Source organism: Protopterus annectens, chromosome 9.part0, assembly GCF_019279795.1.
Source record: "Protopterus annectens isolate FY-2018-M chromosome 9.part0, PAN1.0, whole genome shotgun sequence".
Taxonomy (NCBI): Eukaryota; Metazoa; Chordata; order Ceratodontiformes; family Protopteridae; genus Protopterus; species Protopterus annectens.
The window spans coordinates 1733167163-1733190041 of record NC_056743.1 but is presented as its reverse complement, the minus strand read 5'-3'; positions in this window follow the sequence as shown (position 1 = coordinate 1733190041).

Below are 22879 nucleotides of genomic sequence, written 5' to 3'. Positions count from 1 at the left end.
AGTCACTCTACCTTTGATGTTTTTAGACATTGATTTCTGTAATTGTTTTCATTTTTATGCATGTGCTATTAACTTTGGTGATCATACACAGCATCATTTGGTAATTCTATGCCTCAAGCTTCAAATTAAGAATGTTGAAGTAATTTTCCAGTTTAATATTTTTATTCTGAGTTTTCACAGGACATGTTAATTGTAATATTTAATAACTATAACATTTAAGTTGTTGATTGCTCATATTTTCATTCTGTAGAATCCTTTTGTCATTTTCTGTTTAATTAGCTTTTTGTACTATTGTTCTTTATCTATTTAGTGTTTTGTTAGGTCTCTTCATATGTTATTCTCATCTGCTTGGGTTCTTCAGAATGCTATTGTGGTTTGTCAATATTTTATGCATGATCTGATATAAACCTCTTTTATTCATATGTTAAAAAAGTGAAAACAAGTAAAGAGCCTTACTTTGTGGAATTAACTGTAACAAAACAAAACACCAGCTTCAGGTTATGGACAGTGAATAGTTAAGCACAAGATGGCCCTTTTTTACTTTCTCCTGCTCCGCTTGAATGACGTACTTGAACAACAATGAAGTCGCATTTTGTCTTTATAACATTTTTACATCTTTGAATCTTTTGTAAACACTAATTTTTGATTTGGTCACACATTTGTGATTTAACATTAGGTTTATGACTTTTTATACTATTCACTTCATGTAGATTCTGTGCACATACATACACCGCATACACTTAGTTTCATACCCATACACGCACATATGTATGAGCAAACATTTGCGTGCACACATATGTACACATTATCATTTAATGAAATCTTAGTAAAAGCAAATGGAAGGAGAAAAAGTGTCCATGCATGCAAGTATAACGTGTATCTGCATACAAAGAATTTCCTGTTTCCTGATAGTTCTTTGCTATAAGATAAGGACTGAGTCATTCAGATCAGTCAGCACAGTTAAATATTCAAGTTTAGTTTTTTTAAAGGTAACAAAACACTTGAAATCAGGAGCTCCATAACACATGCAAACCTGTGGATATGTAACTATTAAATATAAACAAGGCTTTGTAGGAGTTTCAGGATGGAAAAATGTATTATGAGGGACTTGATTTAAATGTTAACTGCAAATGATTGGAACACTTGTGTAATGCTGACTCCCTCAAGTTTGGCAGCTTATATATTTTTTTCTTTTCTTATTCATATTTCTTTTCTGATAGAGTAGTTGAAACTGAACAATTTAACTCTCTATTACTAAAACCTCCAGTGATATTTAAACATTTGGGGGTGTTTAGGGACATTGTCCCTCACATCATGGGCGGAAAGGACTTGTCCCCTCTGCAAAAGTAACTGAAGTTTAATTTTTTTGCATTTTGAATTTTGAGCATTAAGTTTTCATGATATATACATATATACATATACGTACACATATTTATACATTTATATACACACACACACACACACACACACACACACACACACACACACACACACACACACACACACACACACACACACACACACACACACACACACACACGTGTATTTATGTGCATGTGCATATATATATATATATATATATATATATATATATATATATACACACACATACATACACACACACACACACACACACACACACACACACACACACAGACATATATATATATATATATATATATATATATATATATATATATATACATATATACATATACATATATATATATATATATATATATATATATATATATATATATATATGTATAGGTTTACTATGACTTACCCAGATGGCAGTCAGTCAAATCTCCAATGGTCAAAGTCACATTTTCCAAGGAGCACATAATCAAACTAACATAGGGTGAGCACATATGATCGAGTTGCATGGTGCACTCGAACTTTAGACATGCACCTTACCGACGATGTGAAGGGAGGTTGCGCTTCAATGAGTAACAGGGAATTAGCCCATTTCCTCACTTTACTGAGATCTCAGAGTTGGCATATTTAATGTGCAAGGGGTGCAGGGCGTCTTAACCCTCTGGCAAAATAGTAGAATTCATGTACTGTTGACTGTAAAAACTCTTCTGCAAAAGCAATTGAAGTTTAATTTTTTTGCATTTTGAATTTTGAGCATTAAGTTTTTATGATATATACATATATGCATATACATACATATATTTAAACATTTATACAAACACAAACACACACACACACATGCACATATGTTTGTGTGTGTATGTGTGTGTGTGTGTGTGTGTGTGTGTGTGTGTGTGTGTGTGTGTGTGTGTGTGTGTGTGTGTGTGTGTGTGTGTGTGTGTGTGTGTATATATATATATATATATATATATATATATCTATATATATATATATATATATATATATATATATATATATATATGCACATGCACATAAATACACGTGTGTGTGTATATATATATATATAGCCATTAATAAAAGTGGGACAAAGGCCCAAAAATATGGACAATTTTTAAATATTACTCTTACAAACTTAGGAAGTTGAGAGAATAATAGGTTTTGCATTATAATGAATTTTCGAAGGGAATGAAGTCTGAAACTCAAATGTCTGTCATTATTTTGTAGGTTCAGTCTTCAATGATTTGCCACTAGTTTGCTAGAAAACCACAGTTTTATGAAAAATGGACCAAAAATATGAGGCAAAAATCTGGACATTCTGCGAAAATCTGAACATTTGAGAGGTATGTCTGTATGAATCAAAACTACTCAAGCACCACTTCATTTTTCATTATATATCTATTATCTTTTATTTTATATGTTACTTCACTCACTATCACATTCATTACTAATGCAAACAGTATTCCACTCATGGGATATCCTTATCTTATACCACAATTCATGCATATTTCATTACTCAACCACCGATTCACTGATAATCTGCTGTATTATTTTGATATGCTGACATGGTTCCCCTTTAGAATCTCGAATTGCTGAAATCCCGAACTTCAGATGACCGAGCCCAGAAGATCGAGTTTTCAGAAACTCGAAATTCTAAAGCGGAGTGAAAAGACATTGCAAAAATGTCTTTACAATGTTTTAGCAGTGGGGCAAGCCCCGCCTGTGCCCCCCCCTACTTAAATATACCAACTCTGAGTTCGCACTACAGTGGGGATAAGGGAAATCTCCCATTCTGTGCTATATGCAGAAGCATGCAATGGGATGATTTCTGTTCCTCCGCTATAGTGCGGTCATGGAGCTGATATATTTAAGCAGGGAGAGTGCAGGGGGACTCGGCCCCCTGCACACATGTAAGTAAACTTTTTTTTCTTTTATCTTCCTTTCACAATGTCGAGTTTCTGAAGTCTTGATCTTCTGGGCTTGGCCATCTGAAGTTTGAGATTTCAGTAATTCGGCATTGTGAAGGGGAACCGCTGACATACACACCCTCCTAATTCTGTTATCTGTCCCTTACTTTTCCATAACATACCACAAAACATCATTTCTTAATCTATCAAATCCATTACAAATAGTGGCATCTTTTCCCTTTTATACCATATATACTCTCACCCATAATGTCCTCCATCTTCCCTTCCAGTGCCTACCGTAATGTTCTCATATAATTCTGTAATTCATGTCATTTAATGTGAAAGGCTTCCAATTTTTTATTGTACTACTTTTATCTTTTTTCCATATAAAGTTTAATATCCAACTATGTAACTCTTCATAAGCAAATCCTTCTTTCAACCATTTATTCAAAATGTTTACAAACCACTTTCTTTGCCTGTATCTTAATTTCTTGTATATTTTATACCCTATACAATCTGGACCTGATACTGAATCAATATTTACTTTCCTTAGTACACCATCCAATTCACTAATATTATTTTTTTCAAGTTCTTCCTTAACTCTTTCTTGCTTTTCTAACATCCTGTGTTCCCTTATTTTCTTTCTTTTTACTCATATACATATTTTCTACATGCTGTACTACAATACTCATAATTTGCTCATGTTCTAACTCTGCTTTTACATTTTTAATTTCCATTATAATACTAATATGCTCTTTCACTGTTTTGCCCAAGTATGCAGACACCTCATCCCTTCTCCTTTGTAAATAATATCTCTGCTTAAACAGTAATGTCTTCATTTTTTTCTAGATTTCTTTTATATGAATTCATTTTCCATATCATAATACTCTCTTGTATTCATCTCTAAATTCTCTTAATACATTTCTATAAATCATTCCATTCTTTACTTTCTCTTCCTTTCTTGCATCATCCTGCCATTGAAATAAAACACTTTTTATCCGCCAGAACAATTTTTATAAAAGTCATTCATAGTTGCATGATCCGTCCATAACTGCAATGTTTCCCACACTCCAAATTTGTTCCATAATTTCTCACTTATTCTTTTAATCTCCTTTTCTATTTTAAGATACTCCTTTTCTTCCATCACTTCTATCCATATTGCTAAAAAATTTGAAAAAAACTGTCTCTACTGTATCACCATCCAAACCTTCTGATAGTGCAATGTAATCAATGTCAGATCCAATTGTCCCTCTTCTATAAGTCCATTGGCATTTATTCCTCACATCTAACTTACCATATTTTATCACTTCTTGTATTTTTAACATCTTTCCCTTTCTTCCCTTTCTTTTTACATTTCCCCCTTAAATCACAATTAACGTTCTTGCAATAATAACTTTCTTGTTAACCACTGAATAGTCTAACATTTGATGAAACAGATTCTCTGTTCCCTTGCCATTTGTATATGCATATAATGCTTTGATCTTGTAAACATATTCTCCCATAGGTTCATAGTTTCATAGGAGATTATCAGACTAATTGTTGTCAAACCCTTACAAGCCTAGCCGTATTTATCCCGAGTTGCCCCAATTGTCTGTGGTTACGTGAGTGAAGGTTGCAGAGGTATGGATCTATAGTAGTTAATAGCGACTTCCTCTGTACATGAAGGATGTGGGCATACCTGGGAGTGAATTTGCAGTCATCTATTTATTGATCTAGTTTTCAGTTGAGGGGTCAGGGAGAGGCTCTGCTTATCAACTGGAAGTTTATTCCACAGAAGTGGCAGTCTCTGGTAGATATATCAATTGCACCAGCATGATCTGTTCATGTCAGAGCCTAGATTAAGATCCCTAGAGTCAGTAACCCTCCTGCAGTTTGATTTAGGAATGTGTAGTATTTTCATCAGGACCGGGTCAGAGACTGTCCTCTAATCCAAGCATAGGTCACTCCTTAGCAAGCTGTAGGAGACATAATACAGTGACAGGGCATTCAGTCTTTCCACTTAAGATGTGTTTTGTGTACCCTCTAATTATTTGGTGAGAAACATCTGTGATCTCTTCTGTTGTTGCAGGTGTCTGGTGAGGTCCATGCCAAATGGAACATTGTACTCAGTTATTGGTCTGATGATGGCCAAGTTAATGGAATTATAACTTAGATCTGGATGTGATGCCTATGCTTATAAAATTTGCCACATAGGATTCCTTGCTACTGTGGTTACATGGTGGTCAAAGTTCAGATTGCTATTATCATGAGTACCTAGATCATTTTACACTTGGTCTACACTTAGGGGGGTGTTTTCTATAATGCAATTAGCAGGGATGTCAGCTGTCCCAAAGGGAATAATAAATACAGTTTTTGCATTTAGCTTTAATCCATGGCTTTGGCACCAGTCATTTGTCTGTGTTAGCCATGTCTACAGTATATTAACATTATTGGGGCACTCAGTGATTGCTCCCAATTTGCAGTCATCAGTGAACCTAGCAAGCCACAGGCCATCCAAGTTTGTCTGAACTTCTGTGAAATAAATTCTGAACAGTAAGAGGCCCAGCAGAGAACCCTGTGGTACGCTACTGGTGACTGGTCTTTTGCTAGAGGTGAAGTCATCCACTTTGACAGTATGTGTCCTGTCAGTAAGCCAGTTGGTGACCCATCTGATAATGTAGGAGTTAATTCCTAATTGGGAAAGTTTCTTTATAATACCTGAGTAGGGGATTGTGCCATATACCTTGGCAAGGTCTAGATAGAGAGTATGCACTGTTTTTCTCTCATCCAGAGCCTTGGTGACTTTCTTGAAGAAGTCAACCATGTTTAACAAGCATGATCTACCTTTAACAAATCTGAACTGGGTTGGTTCCATAGTTTGCTAAAACGGTGCATAGTGATTCTTCCCTGGTCTTGCAGATGAGGCTAGTCAAGCTTATGAGCTTATAATTCCCAGGGTCAGTTGATGGTCCCCCTTTGTGTAGAGGGTTTAGTGTTGTTCCACTGGAATATAGCCAGTTCTCAGGCTGTGGTTAAACAGGAATCCAAGAGGGTCTGTTAGGTCATGTTTTAAGTTAATAGAAGGCAACTGGGGATTGAGTATTGATGGTGGCATCCACAACTGGTTCAGAGCATAGCTGGGTATTCCCTTTTAGATTCCGAATGTAGTTAAACAATGTCTTGTGATTGTCCTTAGCTAGGGAGGCTATTTTTTGCTTCATAATTAGGTTTGGAGGACTTGACATGATCTCTAATTTTTAAGCTAGAGAGGGTTTTCTTTCTCTGTTGAGCCAGTTCCCGCTTGTTCGTGGACAATAATTTCTTTTTCTTGATGTATAGCCTGTTTATGCTAAGGTTCCACCAGAGTGGCTTGTTTTTTTGACAAGACCTGATTTTAATCCAGTCAGGTACAGTGGATCCTATACAACTGCTTAAGTGGTTATACAGGGCATTGGTGTATACCTCAGCATCATAGTTTTTGTTATCTGCATTTGAAGGGGCTTTGAAACTTCTTATACCATCACTTAGTAAGAGATAATTTATCTTAGAAAAATTCTTAAGCATTTTTGAGCTTGATGTGATATCTGGTCTTATAATTTCATTGAACAAGACTGATATATTGTCCGATATTAACAGGGATGGACATCACACTGGAAGGGTTGCAATGCTCTCCCAAGTTAGTAGCACCTCACATCCACAACAGTTAACCTTCACATCCTTACCAATGTCACATCTAATATTTTTACTGTTTTTTTTTTTTTTTACAAAATACTGTCACCCCAGAACAACAATCACTTCCTAAATAACATATTTTTCTGTCTCTCAATTTTTCTGTTTGCAACATTTTTCATTTGTCAGGAATCTTACATCCTCTACAAGAATAACATCTACAGTACATTTAGGACACCATTCCAGTATCCCTGTCCTTCTTAGTATATTAATGATAGTATTCACATTTACTGAATGCACTCTAAAATTATTACTTTTCCTTCCTTTTTAATGTAAAGGAAGTATATTAAATGTTTGTTTTCTTATTTTTTTTCTCAGTTTAATATTTTTCTGAGTATATTTCCTGATACTCAGAATCAGAGTTTTCACTATTTTCAATAACTGAAGCACATGTAATACTACTCCTTACTTTTCTTTTTAATCTTTGGTGATGTATTTTAAAATCTTCGTTCATTACCCTTAAATTAGCACCTATCAAAATTGATTTCCTAACATATTGATACTCCTTTCACAAACAACTGAATTATCACCTTTAATTTCATTTTCAATATTCTCAGTACAGCTATCTTCATCCTCCTGAAATATATAATTTTTACCAAAGTCATATTTTATTTCATCTTCTTTTTCATTAAGACCTTTCCCTACTCCCTCATTATTTTCAGATATTACAATATTTTCTTTCCTGCTCAACATTGTATTGCTTACTCTTTTACAAGCAATTCAAAATGCCCTTAACTTTTATTTGTTCTACATTTCTTGTTACACTTATTCAACATATGGCTTTTTTTATCCTGCATTGATTACATCTTATTTTGTAGACTCTTCAATCAGATGATTGAAATTTCACCAAAATGTTTTAGCTGTCCCATATGCCTAATTGTTCGTCTTTTGCTATCTACATATTAAACACTTGGCAAAGGATTTATCACATCTTTTCCATATCTTAAAATAGCATCCACTTCTCACGCTCTATTCCACATCCCTCTTATATGTATCTTTCACAATATCAGAAACTGAATGACACATAAATGAAAAATAGCATCTTTCTACAGTATGAAATTGAACAAACACTTTGTTTTAAAGCGTCCCTTGCCCAGAAAATATAAATACATTCTATGGGTAAGAGTCTTTCTTTTTCGACAATTAGATAAAAATCTTTCCATTAAGTATTATGTCTCAAATGTTAAGCCACAAAATGTCTCTTTCCCTAAATTAATCAAGGCTCTAATGTCCTTTGCAAAACCCAAAGGTAACACTAAATTATCCAACAAAAATATCTTTTTATTATTTCTTCTTTCTTCTTTCTTATCTGAACAATAATCCTTTTTTTTCACTTTTAAATAACTAACTTGTTCTTCCAACTGCATCGACATACAATTTTCTAGATTGCATCCCCCTATAACCATATGTCCATCCAGCTCATGACTCATTTCCTTTCATCCCAATTCACCATCCATTCCAAAAACCTTTTCCATCATATCAGAGGATCATAGGAAGTTACTATGCTATTGGCCCTGAGGCTGTTATAAGCCTAGCCAAGAGTTTAGCCCATGCATATACAAATCAGCACCCAATGCCCCTGTCCAGCAGGGACACGGGTGGAATCCCAGGGATGTATTTTCTATTTCCCATCCAATTATCCAGATTGTGCTTAAAAAGGGATAAAGAGGTACTCTGCTTGACGTGGAGAGTGAGTCTATTCCATAGATCGGGGAGTCTCTGGGAAACAAATCTGTCCCGCCAGCAAGTCCTATTGATGTCACAGACCAGGTTGAGGCTGTGTGTGTGGGTTACTCGAGTGGAGCTTGACTTCCAGATATGCAGCAGTCCCTTCAAGGAGGGGTCTGAGATCTCCTTGTATGCCAGACAGAGGTCACCTCTGAGGAGTCTGTATGAAACAGAGTAGAGGGTTAGGGCTTTTAGCCTATATGTATATGGTAGATTTTTGAGGCCATGGATTCTCCTGGTGAGGAATCTCTGTGGTCTCTCCAGCTGCAGCATGTGCTTTGTGAGGTACATGCCAAATGGGGTGCTGTACTCAATAATGGGCCTTATAAGGGAAGAATACAGGGATGTTATGATCTCCTTGTCCCTGGATGAGATACCCTTACTTATGAGGTGGTCCATGTAGACAGCTTTCCGTACAATGGAAGCAACATGGTGGTCAAAAGTCAGGCTATTAATCTGAGTGCCCAAATCCCTCACAACTGATGACTGTGTGCTTAGAACGTTGTTATTAATGTGACAGTTTGTGGGGACATCTCTCTTTCTCACCAAAGGGAATGATGATACATCTTTTTTTGTATTCAGCTTGAGGCCATGTTTCTGGCACCAGTCATTTGTTTTGGTGAGACCCTCTTTGGGAATGTCCATGTGACTAGAGTAATTGATGACAGCTCTCAACTTGCAGTCATCTGTAAACTTGGTCATCCATAGCCCACTGGTCTTGCCTGTACCTCAGAAAAGTATATCCCAAATAACAGAGGCCCCAAAACTGAACTGGTACGCAGCTCAATACGGGTTTACTGCTTTAGATGACTTCCCCTATTTTGACTAGGTGGGTTCTATCAGTGAGCCAGTTGGCTACCCATCTAGTAACATATAGATTGATGCCTAGCTGAGAGAGTTTATCTATTATACTTGAGAGGGGAATAGTGTTGAAGGCTTTGGTCAGGTCAAGGTAGGTGGTGTGCACTGTCTTCCCCTCATCCATGGCTTTGGTGACTGTCTCAAAAAAGTCGACCAAATTTAACACACATGACCTCACCTTGACGAAGCCAAACTATATGGGATCAAGTGTTTGGAGGTTGCCAATGTCCTTGTTAATGAGGTCCATGATAATCCATTCCATGGCCTTGCAGATCAGGCTAGTTATGCTGATGGGTCTATAATTTCCCAGATCAGTTGATGCTCCACCTTTGTGTAAAGGAATGACAGTGGCTGTCCTCCACTCAGCTGAGATAAAACCAGTACTCAGGCTTTTGTTGAATAGGGCGCCTATTTGTGCTGCAACTTCCTGCCTGAGTTCATGTAGGATGCAGCCTGGGATGTTATCAGGTCCCATGGAGGCTATATTTTCTGCCTTTGAGAGAGCAGTGATGACCTGATCCTTAGACATAAGGGGAAGGGGACAGGTACTGGGAATGTCCTGATTTACTGATGGGGGGATGGAGTGATGACATTTTTGCTGAATCTGTTAGCCAGCAAGTTTGCTACATCTACAGCATTTGTATATGTGATGTCTTTGACCACCAGTTCTGAACAGATCTGGGTGTTATCTTTGAGACTGCGGACATATGTGAAGAAGCTCTTATGATGGTCTATAGCAGATGTGGCCAATTTGGACTGCTTTGGAAGATTATTGTGTCCCTTGCCCCCAAAATATAAATTCATTCTATGAGTAAAAGTCTTTCTTTTTCGTCACAAAATCTCACCTTTTTCAATAAACCAACCAGTTTTTCATCAGACAAACCTCCACAAGTGATTTCAGTTACAACAACTTTTTCAAAATCCTAAGATTTAAAAGCAGCTATATGTGAACTGTTTGTACTACCAATAACTTTTCAACAGTTTTATGTCCAAATGACAGAACCACACTGCTGTCACCAACAGAAAAACTCTCTTCTCCCTCCATTACTGCACAGCCTCTACTAGCTGCTTTCACACCAGGAGCAGAAACAGGAAAGTGCAGCAGCAAAAACATTCCCCCTCACAATGACAAGAATATGAGAAATTCTATGAGGCTCTTGCAAAATTTCTCCTAGTAGTATAAATACCAGCAAGTGTTTCCCTTGAAAAGAAGCTTGTAGCCTAGTGAGACGAGACTAACCTGGTCAGCAAAGTAAAGTAAATTGAAAGTTTTAGATTATATCCGCATGTCTGTCTTTATTTCAAAAGTAAAGATGGAAATAGTATGCATGCTGGCAGTTTTGAACAGTGTTTATGGTAAGGGGGGAGGGAAACGAGTAATGGGAGACTGGAATGGTTGCAGGGAGGCCTGATCCATTAACCTGCCTAGGGACCCATTTGATAATGACCTGGCTTTGGCCCTGGATATCATTTCCTTTCATGAGGATTCTGTTATCCTCTTGCCCTTGTATTGTTTTGCTTCTGTTCTTGAATTTTTATTTTGTCTTCCACCATGATATGTTAACCTATCAATTGTAGTTCCGTGAATGTTGCATAGGATCTCCTCTGCTGGTCCCTTTCTTTTTCCCTGCCCTGTCTGTCAAGATCTGTGATTTCTTCTATTGTCTCCCTCTTATACCTTTCCCAGTCCAGAATTGTTAATATTTTAATGACACTATTTTCCTTTGTAGTATCTCTTGCATCTTGTTTTTGTAGCTTTCTTTCTCTATCATATATGAAGGAAATCCCCAATGTCTGGCCATTTTGGGCCTTGTTTGGAGACATAGCTCTATTTTCAAATATGCACTGAATGGAAATAACCAAGGATCCATCTCTACTCTGCCTATATGATCTATGCATTCACTGGATATGTTTCCTTTATCCTTTGTCTAAGTTTTGTGTCTTTTGTAATAGTATGTGATTCCCTTTACCCATATTTTCTTACAATTTTAGTGCCCCTATATCAATAAAACGTAATTGTTTCAGCTGTTTGTGCATCTCCTTTTCAGGCCTGATTATGTCATGTTGACCCAGATTTCACTGAGCATCTGCTATATTATGCATATATTTCCAGTCTCCAATTATTAGTAGGAAGCCCTCATCTATCATTCCAGTTATCTCCCCGTCCGTTGCATGGGTGTGTCATATATTGTCATTAAGGAGATTAACTGACCCAGTAAACAAACAAACAAACAAAAAACTTTTACACCTGCATATCTACCCTTATTATCTTCTACCTTCCCATTTATATGAAAAGGCAACCCTCTGTTGATTATTAATATCACTATTCCCTCTTCCCTTCATGTCATAAAAAAGTGAGTCTGCTTGCAAACTAAATCCTTCTTAGCTAACTTGAAGCATTCTATCTGAGTTATTTGGGACTCAGAGAGGGCTACAATTCCAGCTACTTTCTTTTCATTGCTTCTGAGATGTTTTTCTCTTTTTATCAAGTTGGTTAACCAATTTAAGTTTTAGCTAGATCATTTTATCATTCCCATTTGAAATGCATTAATGTCTCCTGTGTTATTACAGTAAATCTTGGTTGTCTTCCTTGATCTCTAACCTTCCATTGTCTTCATTCTTCAGAAATGTTTTATAATGCATCTGCTTTAACCTCATACTGTTTAGTCTTCTTCCATAAAAATGCACCTCAAAATTATGACAAAATTTAACCTGAAAAAATAAACAATAAACTATGTGAAATAATATGTCCCCCCCCCCAAAGCATTAATATTGTTAAGTCATAATACAATCCTTTAATTCATACACCAAACTGCCCCTGTGGGCCATTGAGCTAACAGTTTTATTTGCAACTTTTAATTATTTAACATTTGTTAACCAGGAAAGTCCAACTTGTAACAAGCCAATTTTCAGCCAAGGCCTGGGGAAAAATGCTCCAGGCACGTCTTTGTAAAGTGGGAGGAAACCAGAGCACCCAGAGAAAATTCACATGAACACAAGGAGGACATGCAGACTCCACACAGAAGGAACCCCAGTCAAGAATTGAACCACAGAACCTCTTGCTGTTAGGTGACAATGCAATCCACTGCAGCACTGTGCTGTCCTTTTAATAGGAGACTCTCAAAACTGTGCATTTTTTTTTTGGTATCTCACTGACTTGTATGCCTACGGCATCAATTCATTGTCCCAGTTCTTGTCCAGTTTGTGTGTGTGTATGTGTGTGTGTGTGTGTGTGTGTGTGTGTGTGTGTGTATGTATATATATATATATATATATATATATATATATATATATATATATATATATATATATATATGGGATCACTACGAAATACCGAACGCCCAAAATCCCGACGTTGAAAACAACGATACCAGATGACCGAAACCCTGCATTACCGAAAGACCAGAAGCGCGAAATGCAAAATCCCAATGTAAGGGATTTTGTGTTAGCGCTTCTGGTGTTGCGGTTCAGGTAAGTATGTGTGTGTAAGTGTGTTAGTGAGGGGTGTAGTGTGTGTAAGTGTGTATTGTGACTGTGGTGTGTGTGTGAGGGACTGTAATGTGTGGGTGTGAGTTTGCCTTGTGTGTCTGTTTCTGTGATCTCAGAGTTAGAATAATAAAGTAGGGTGTATGGGGGGGGTACAGCCCCCCACATGGGGGGTACAGGGGGGCTTGCCACCCTGCCTATGTCTAGTGAAGGATGCATTGTTTGGTTGTGGAGGGGAGGTGTGTGTATGTGTGTGTGTGTGTGTGTGTGTGTGTGTGTGTGTGTGTGTGTGTGTGTGTGTGTGTGTGTGTGTGTGTGTGTGTGTGTGTGTGTGTGTGTGTATGTGTGTGTGCGTGCTGTTTGGTTGTGTAACTTTCGCGATTTTGAATTTCACGGTTTTAAATATTCCTGAACATGGGCAGTCATGACTAAATGCAATCTTGGGTATTGACTAGTACTTCTACAGTATTACATTGGATTGAAATGGCTAGGCTTAAAATGATCTCTGGATCGATAGCCTAGTGACTTCCTATGATCCTATGATCCTATGAACCTCACAACTTATACCTAGACCTGTTAGAGGCACTCACCATCCAATGACATACCCTATTCATGGGAGACTTTAACTGCCCTTCTATAAACTTGGAAAAGTATACTGCCTAGGACTCACAGGCACAATACTTCCTGGACTTTATTAGCACAAATACCCTGGAACAGATATTTCACACTCCAACCAGAGGACTGAACATATTAGACCGAGTTCTCACCAACATGGTCGAGTGTTGAACCCCTGCACCTATGCCATATCCTCATTGGTGAGGTCAGACTACAAAGCTGTCTTCCTTGAAATAAAAATCACCCTGGAAAAAACAACTAATCCTATAACTGCTAGAACCTATTCTAATGCAAGCAACATCCTATTAAGTGACAGGTTGCCAACATTCATGGCTCACCCAAATCCTGAGAACACAGCTACCTATGCAGAATTAGTTCAAATATGTAAATGGCTTCCCTTAGGCTGCTGTGCCTATGTGAAGTAAGCACAGATCTAGCACCGAAAACAAACCTCATGGGTGGAATCCTTATCTTAACATAGTATAACAAAAGAAAAAAAAGTTTTGGACAAAATCAGAAAACTCCACTCTCATACAAACAAGAGCTATGTGATTTAACTAAACAAAAAAATAAGAAGTCTGATCAAGCCCAACAAAGCTAATTATGAGGTCAGGACAGCTTCCCAGGCTAATGACATTAACAAGGCCTTCTTCAGCTATGTCAAGAAGCTTAAAGGTAACACTCAACAGTGTGCAGAACTGGTGGTAAATGGTGCAACCTTCACTGTCCAGGGTGACATAGCTAAGCTACTGGCTGATAAATTTAGATCAACTTCACCCTCACCCTCCCACTTCCCCCTGTGAATACCTTTCTAGCATATGCCCCACAACTATCAAAAGACAGCAGGTCCTTGTGGCACTCGCTAAGGCCAAAAACACTGCTTCAATGGACCCCGACAATATCCCTGCTTGCCTCCTCCTCATCAGCAACAACCCTTTTATCCCCATTTTTTCTACATGGGGTTGGAGTTTCATGTGTATTTTTGTCATCTCTCTCAATTAAATGCCACTCACCTACCTTCTGGCCTTTGACTAACACGTAAACACTATAGTAATAAAACTATTCTATGTTACCCAACTCATAAGCAAATGTGTACCACTCTACTCAGCCCATATCAGACCCATCATTGCGTACAGTGTTCCCTTTGACATGTACCTAACCAGGCAATTGCAACACTTGGAACACTCTCAAGGTACCTCACTATGGAAATCCAGGGTATGAATACCCTGTCCTACACAGATTGCCTTAAGGCTCTATGTCTACAATCAATCTCTTACAGGTGACTGGATGACGATCTATGCCTGGCATATAAGATATCCTCAGTTGCAGCTCTAATGGATCTCTTGCACATCCACTAAACAAACAGCACTAGAAACACTGGCTCTAAGGACCTGAGCTTTGCCTGAATATAAATTGAACATGCTGGAGAGACATATATGTGTCTCAAAGGCCCCCTTGCTATGGAATAAGCTCCCCATCTGCATGAAGCAGAATTCATCCCTGACCCTATTCAAAAGAAACATTGATCATTTGATGGGAAATCACAAATTCACCCCTGGTCTGGACCCTATGTCTCTGATGGACAGTGTTTGATAGTAAGTAAATCAATCCCTAGCTAACACACCCCACATATATAACCCTTAGCTACTTCCTCAATAACATACCCCAACATATAGGCATCCAAGGAACTCAGGGACAGAACTGGGTTGGGGTGCCCAGCTAGGGTTGTAAAGACACTGTCAGTCATTCACCTAATATAAACTTATGAACATGAATCAATTGCTACATTTTCTCAGGGTGCCCATTTCAACCAAGCTGGCTACAGGCAGAGTTGGAAAGTGGAAATCCATTTTTCCAAGTGCTTACCAATGTGGGCTGAAGGGATAGTAGTTCTTATGAAGTTTGGAGTCGATTACTGGAGGTACTATTTGTCTGGTGGTGTGCTTAGTACTGGTCTCAAAACAGCTGTACGCAACTTTTCTTTTGTGTTTTCTGCCCCTTCTGCACCATTTCTTTTCTATGTTCTGACCCTTCTGCACATTCTCAGAAAGAAATTGAAGAAGTTGTAGTTGCATTCCTTATAAGGGGTGGTAATGTCCAGTTCTTCATATTAGTATATTTTTTACCTTAGCACTTGAAAGGCACACCACTCAGACTACTATAGTTATATTGTAGCTTAATCACAGCATAGACTATGCAGTATTTCATATTTATGTTCAGCACACCATATATGAGAAAACAATTTAAACAACTAAGACAAAAAAATGACCTTTCCTTTTTAAACTTAAAAAATATATTTTATACATGTAAAAGTAACTCTGGCTCACAGTTCCAAGCAATTGCTACTCACTTCTGCCAGTGGTCACAAAATTTACATTTCCTTAGCTGAGAGTTGATAGGTGGGAATGAGTTGAACACTGGCAAAACTCTTGAATTTTTTAGTGTGATGGATAGTAATGCACCTGATAGAGTATTAGTCAAAATTCACTTTTACCATTTCAATATAAAACAAATTCTGCTAAGGTTTTGATTTCCTTGTATCCTATCATTTTCACTAATATAGGGGTCATAACATGGTTATGAATACTAACGCAATAATCATCAAAAGATACAACATAATCTTTGAAATGAGAGCAACTCCTTTTAAGCATGCAACAGGAAAACTTACTGGCATTATTTATCACAAATATGTTGTGACAACTAGAAGTTTTCAGCAATGTGAATTTTTAAAAATGTTTTCTGATTACAGAGGTTACCATAAAATCGGATATCTTACTAACTGAAATATCTAAAAAAAAATCTTCAGCACACAAAGTTAATTTAGCAGTGCAAAGTATGTCAAAATAGTAACACTAACATAATTCTAAAAAGACCTAATTGCAAGGGCATCTCCTATTATAAAACCATCATGCAGCTGCAAAATTGTCCGTCAAACATATTTGCAGTAGAAAAAAAGAGTAACATTCATATCATATTTCTATTGGAATATATTGGTTATTGTTTATACTAGTATGTATGAATCATTATGATCTATATTATATATTTATATATACTATTATGACCATTTTTTATTTTCATTTTCATTTTTATTCTTATTTACATATTGTTCTGTTTTCTGCCCTATATGAAATATTGGAAATTATATTATGATATGTCTCTAAATGTCATATTCACATCAATCTGAAATCAATGATATTTCAGAGTTCAGTTTTTGTATATATTTTAATCTATGACTTTAGTCCTTGATTAAATGGGACTATATTCAGTCCTACTTATTTGTCTAACATTCAAATCATAAACAGAGTACCTCTCAACTTAAAAATGTAAGTAGGTCTGTATATGTCGGGTAAAATTAACCCCATCAACATATCCACAACTGTAATTAGTGCTTAGAACTGTACAAGAAATAATGTTTGAGTTAACAAATGCTCTTTTAACTTAAAAAAATGTAGACTATTCTGATCTATACAGATGCAGCACCTCACCAGTAAGAATGGACATATTTGAAAGAGTATAATATGAGCTAGAGGTATATCTCTTGACTGTCTAAGGTGCACAAGCTCCACTTTAGTTCATATTCAGTTTTACGGCAGTTGTTATGAATACCAAGTTACTGAGACTGTTAGGTTCTTTGCACAACAGAGGCTCAAACAGGATTAGGATGAAATTAATAGTGATCAGTATTTTTGGTAGGTTTGTCAATATTTTCAAGGTCCTTAACAGACAGTATTCAAATATTGCTGTATGTTTAATATTTAAGACTTTATTTAATTTATAGACATAAACCAGTTCACAGAAAGGATAAAAACCTGGACCAGCACTTACAGATGCATTACAGACTTTGTCCAGTGTTTCATGAAGTCCTATGGTTTGCTTTCCTTGCAGACAATGCAAACACTGTAAATTTAGATGCAGGTCAAAACCGTTTGCTTAAAAAATTAACAGCAAAACAGAATGCATATGCACTTATTTCCCCATGCAAGATAATGCACTAAACAATATTTTCAATTTTTGAAAAATAAAGCCAAATATTCCACTTTGGAATATTTGCTGTTACCTTTAACCATCAGGTATCATAATTCGAGAGCTCATCAACAAAGCAAGATAAAACCGTATATCTCTTTCTCATGACCATCCGTTTTAGAAGTGAATTTATGCAGTGGAATATAATCTCCTTGCATTTCATTTTATGGGCCTATGAAGTTATACACTGTGTGCCTGAATGCACACAGCACTCAGCTATGAAAATGCAAGCACCATGGGAGATCAGACAGGAGTCCCCGTGGACTATGATGTTTGCAGATGACATTGTGATCTGTAGTGAGAGTAGGGAACAGGTGGGGGAGACCCTAGAGAGGTGGAGATATGCTCTAGACAGAAGAGGAATGAAGGTCAGCAGGGCTAAGACAAAATATATGTCTGTGAATGAGACGGAGGCTAGAGGAATGGTGAGGATGCAGGAACTAGAGGTGGTGAAGGTGGATGAGTTTAAATACTTGGGATCAACAATTCAGAGGAATGGTGAGTGTGGAAGAGAGGTGAAGAAGAGAGTACAGGCAGGATGGAGTGGGTGGAGAAGAGTGTCAGGAGTGATTTGTGACAGACGAGTACCAGTAAGAGTGAAAGGGAAGGTCTACAAGAGGGTAGTGAGACCAGCTATGTTATATGGGTTGGAGACAGTGGCATTGACAAAAAGGCAGGAGTTAGAGCTGGATGTGGCAGAGTTAAAGATGTTAAGATCTGCACTGGGTGTGATGAGGGTGGACAGGATTAGGAATAAGTATATTAGAGGGTCAGCCCAGGTTGGAAGGTTTGGAGACAAAGCCAGAGAGGCACGATTACGTTGGTCTGGTCATGTGCTGATGAGGGATGCTGAGTATATTGGGAAAAACATGCTAAGGATGAAGCTACCAGGTAATAGGAAAAGAGAAAGGCCTAAGATAAGGTTTCTGGATGTGGTGAGAGAGGACATGCAGGTGGTTGGTGTGACAGAGCAAGATGCAGAGGACAGGAAGAAATGGAAACAGATGATCCACTGTGGCGACCCCTAACGGGAACAGCCGAAAGAAGAAGAAGATGATGATGATGATGATGATGATGATGATGATGGACAGCAAACGTAAACTAGTTTTACATGCTTCAAAGGGAAAAAAAAAAGATCATTGAGAAGTGAAGAGGAGCATTTAGCTTTTGATAAATATATCAATAAAATGAGATTGTCTTTCATGTTAGTGCTTTTGTATTGGCATATTAATACAGACTCGAAATACTGCATTTTGCCTGGTTGAAGGAATACAGCAAATAACTGTGCAAGATCAGTATCATGGGACAGTAACAGTGTTCCATAGTAATGACATTTTTCCTCATTTGTATATTGCATCAGTTTTTTTTTTTAATTTAGTCAATGTTATAACTTACTGTAATGAATAACCAGAATGATCAGATACATCCTTGTTATTTGCCATAAGAAGTTAGGCAACTTGACTGCTGAACATTTTCCAGGCTACTAAACCCTCACCTTTAACTATAGCAGATTGCCCGGAGAACTCTCTGTCTCCAGATCTCTGATGTGCCATGAAAAGTAGAAAAACAAATTGTTGACTCTAGAATGTGTTATCAAGATGTATGTAGTAAGGAGAGTGAGGATCAACCTTCTCACCCAGATCTGTTGTCACTGTAAGTGTACAAGTTTTATATCTTGTATGAGGAAGTCAGTCTTCAACAACTGCAGGACAAGACAGAGTCTCAAGTTCATCTTTCTGGGAGGTTTTAACATGGAAAGACATTCCCCAGGATTCATGAAGCTTGCGCCAGGTGCAGGCGTAGCGTAGGCGTTCCAACACCAAATATGGCCGATGAGCAATCCAGGTACGAGCTTTTCCCATGTGCACTACCTGCGTATGCTATGTCCACACAGATCCTGGGCTCTGTATGCTAATTACCCCATGTGCAGCAGTGTAGCATGCAAATGAATGTATGTAGCGATCCAGGAAGTGGTGCAGATGTAGTGTAAGCATGCAGAACTGTAAACCGTAAATAATGATTTACATTTTTGCAAACATAAAATCGGAGCCATGACAGCCGACCAAACACATGTATTATATTGTTAATATATGCCAATGGCTAAATATATAGCCATTGGCATAAAACAGCATGTACAAAATATAAAATTAACATTTAATAGTTTTATTCACACTATCACGAAGTGGAAGCACAAGGCGGCAGTACGCAAATGGGATCGTAAGGAAAATTGAAAAATTTAGAATAAAACTGCAATGTAACACATATCATGATTTCCCCATAATAGTCAATGGCAGGCATGCTACACCACACTATGGCGCAAGGGTTGCTAAAGGGCTGTGACAGTGTCATGCGCGGTAGCTAGGAATTAGTAGGCAATGCCATGCAAATGAGAGGAGTAATAGTGAATCACAGATTCCCCACTGGTGTAAGGATGTACCTCACAGCGTAGCATTATAACACCGAGGTGTGCCCTTGAGATAAAGATGACATCAAGAGAGGGGTATGTCACCTTTGCTGTAAGCACATTGGAGCATTGTTAAACCGGTATACCCATAGCTAAGTAAAGCTGCAGGATAGGGGTGTGTCGAACAGGCTATCGCTTTGCTTAGCTGAGAGTACACAAGGTAACTGAGTATGCATGTGAACGGAGATGAAAACACGCTTAAACCCGGTAAATGGGCTTGCTCGGCGCTCACTGGAGCTGAAACAGGAAGGATATAGGAAAGAAATAAGGAAATGCTGCAGCAGGGAAATTGGAGTACAAATGACTAATTAACAAATAGGAACGTACAGTTTGCCATTGACAACAGCTAACAAGGATTCAAGCAGCTACCTGCAGAACAGGAAAGGGGAGGGGCTGTACTGCAAAGAAAACAGTAAAGTATCACAGCAGACCAAAGCAGATTTGCAGTATATCAGCTAAAAGACACATTTTGCAACATATGACTGGGTAGGGAAAGTACAAAACAAGAAAGATGGCAGGTGGACGCATGCCTGATAATGGGAGGGGATCCAGGTTTAAAAGTGAATTAAAAGGCAACAGATTAATCAAGGCAGGCAAGCATAACTCCACACTAAAGGTCCCACACTTGCAGTACTCAGTGTAAAACCCATAGTTAAGATACCCTGCAGCTGGAATTACTGATACACATCCAATGACATCAGCAGCATCCATAGCACAATAGTATAAAGTGTGAAAGCACCTCACACACACTTGTGTATTCCCATACACTCTGCACCATTGGTGTATACAGACGGGGATCTTTTAGTATGTACATGTTAGGGGCTACCATAGCTTTGATCCACCAGCATGTCTTGGAGACTGAAGATGGTGTGGAGGATGATGCACACAACCACCTCAGGCACCAGAGGAGGAGAAGAGTGTTCAGACCCAGGGTAACCTACCAGGGGCTACATGATCTGGAGATAGTAGAGTGTTGCAGGGTGGACAGGGACACCCTACAGCAACTTATGGATTTGTGCCAGCCACGTCTCAGAGACAGAACAAACAGAAGGGGAACCCATCCCAGTGGATGTGAAGGCATGTGTAAGCCTGAGAATACTAGTTACAGGTACCATTCAAAGGCCAGCTGGGGATATCATGGGAATCTTACAGGCATCAGCATCCAGGGTACTTCACCAGTTCCTGGATGCCATGTTATCACATGCCAATGAGCGCATATACTTTCCCAGAATGCAGGAGGAGTTGGCCAGCAATATGCATCTCTTCCACCATGTGGCAGAATACCTGGAGGTACTGGGTACAATAGACTGCACGCACATACACATCAAGTCACCACCCAGTGAGCAGGGTAGGCACTACATAAACAGCAAGGGATACCCCTCTATCAACTGCCAAGTCGTGTGCAATGCCCAGAGCATTATCATGGATGTGTGTGCTGGCAGCCCTGGAAGCTATCATGATTCCCACATCTGGCATGCCTCACAGCTGTATCAGATTTGCCACGGGGGACATCCCATATGGCCACCTGGTGGGGGATGCTGGCTATGTACTGGAACCATGGATGATGACTCCCATCAGAAATGCACACACACACCCATGCAGGAACGCCATAATGAGGCACACGCACAAACCAGAATCATCATAGAGCGTGTGTTTGGGATGCTTAAATCATGGTTCCATTGCTTGGGCATATCTGGTGGAGCCTTGCAGTACTCACCAGGCACGTGTGCCCACATCCTCATAGTATGTGCCATGCTACACAATATGATCCTGTGAAAACAGCTGCACCAGGAACAGAATGGTGAAGACCCTCACAGCCCACCACCATTGCCAAGGGCCCCACAGGCACAGAGGTACTCAGACCCTGAACCAGACCCAGTAGGCAGATGGAGGCGTGCCCAGTATGCCCATGCCTTGGCAAGGGGGGAATGTATAGCACACACACTTACAGTGTAGGCATCTAGGGACTGACACCTTTCTCCACCTGCACACACAGTAAACATGGAGGGCACACACACACAAGACTACTTGTAAATTTTCATGTATAGGCAGTCTACTGTGTGAATCCAACATAGGCAGCCCTCAACTATTGCACACACAACTGCTATTGGCACAAGGTAAGTCAACACCTGAACAGTGAATTAAGCTATCAGCATGTGCTGATACTGTCTGTATAGGTTCATAGGTTCATAGGTGGGTACTTGGATAATTGCCCGAGGGCATTCATAAGCCTAGCCAAAATGTGTTTGTTTCTGCCACCCCATTGATTCATTAACTGTCCCTTTGTGGAGCAGAGCCAATGGCGGGATCCCTGGGGTGTATCTATTGTTCCCCATCCACTCTTCAAGATTTCTCATGAACAGTGTTAGTGAGGGGCTCTGTATAATGTAATTAGGGATATTGTTACAAAGTATGGGGAGTTTCTGTGACAGGAATCCATCCCTCCAACATCTTCCAGTTATTGTTGTGACAAGGTTCAGCTCACTATGGCGTGTGGCTCACTGTGACATGGATTCCCATAGGTGGAGCATATCCATTAAGCCTGAGCTCAACATGGCTTTGTTGGCCAGCAGAGATCATCTTTGAGTAAACGAGATGCCACTGAGTAAAGCAGGAATTTATTCAGTCTGGCTGCAGAGGACATATGTTTGAGGCCAGTAATCCTCTTGGCGAGGTACATTCGTGGACCTTCCAGCTGTTGGAAGTGTCTTCT